Genomic DNA, 1,345 nt, shown 5'->3' with positions numbered 1-1,345 from the left:
ACGTTTGCTTTGCTCTTCTTTTTCGGACACATTTGGCATGGGGCTAGAACCTTGTTCAGAGATGTTTTTGCTGGTATTGACCCTGATTTGGATGCTCAAGTGGAATTTGGAACATTCCAAAAACTTGGAGATCCAACTACAAGGCGACAAGTAGTCTGATACAACATTACTCTAGCGTCTTTTGCCTCTATTTGATTTTTTTTTGATTTGACATAAGGTTAGGGTACCGTAGAAATCTTGATTTTAATCATCGCCTTTTCTTTGACTCTTGCCCTTTCTTTACTTTATCTGGGAAATGTTCCCAAATGCACAGGTGTGGAAGCTATAATTGTAAACCACGATCGAATCCATGGAAGCATTGGTTTATACATTCCTGTTAGTCTCGACTCTAGGGATAATTTTTTTCGCTATCTTTTTTCGAGAACCACCTAAGGTTCCGACAAAAAGGATGAAATGATTTTTTATTATCTCAATTGAAGTAATGAGCCTCCCAATACAATATGGGAGGTTCATTATTTCAACTAGTCCCCGTGCTCCTCGAATGGATCTCTTAGTTGTTGAGAGGGTTGCCCAAAAGCGGTATATAAGGCGTACCCAGTAAAGCTTACAAGTGAACCAGATATGGAGATGGCGACTAGGGTTGCTGTTTCCATTATTAGATAATTTCAAGACCACGACGGATCTACGCTACGAGAAGATCGTTTATTTACAACGGAATAGTATACAAAGTCAACAGATCTCAACCAATGCAATAGGATTTATGGCTACACAAACCATTGAGGGTAGTTCTAGATCTAGGCCAAGACGAACTATTACAGGGAATTTATTGAAACCATTGAATTCGGAATATGGTAAAGTAGCCCCTGGATGGGGAACTACTCCTTTGATGGGTGTCGCAATGGCTCTGTTTGCGATATTCCTATCTATTATTTTGGAGATTTATAATTCTTCCGTTTTACTGGATGGAATTTCAATGAGTTAGGTCCATAAGAACCATGAAGTCCTAGTTTTCAATCAAAAATGAATTACTTAGGGATCAGATTTCTAGGCTATTCCGGTAGTTCGACCGTGGAATTCCGTTGTTTCGGTATTTCCGGAATATGAGTGTGTGACTTGTTATAATTGATCCTATTGATAGTACAGAGAATGGGTCTGTCATCTCGATCGAGATGGTTCTGCCTCGTCAGATATTCATTCTAGTATCTGAAGCACGGAATATAATCAAGAAATATTTGAACTATGATTCATACCTACTATTCAGACCTCGCGACCGGACTCCAAAAAATGAGAGGTATTTCATAAATTGAACGATTTTTCTTCCTTCAGAATCATGCTTTTTTGACCG

The sequence above is a fragment of the Tasmannia lanceolata genome, unplaced genomic scaffold, assembly GCF_043159265.1.
Source record: "Tasmannia lanceolata isolate RefF3 unplaced genomic scaffold, GAP_Taslan_0.1 ptg001288l, whole genome shotgun sequence".
Taxonomy (NCBI): Eukaryota; Viridiplantae; Streptophyta; class Magnoliopsida; order Canellales; family Winteraceae; genus Tasmannia; species Tasmannia lanceolata.
This window is presented reverse-complemented; position numbering follows the sequence as displayed.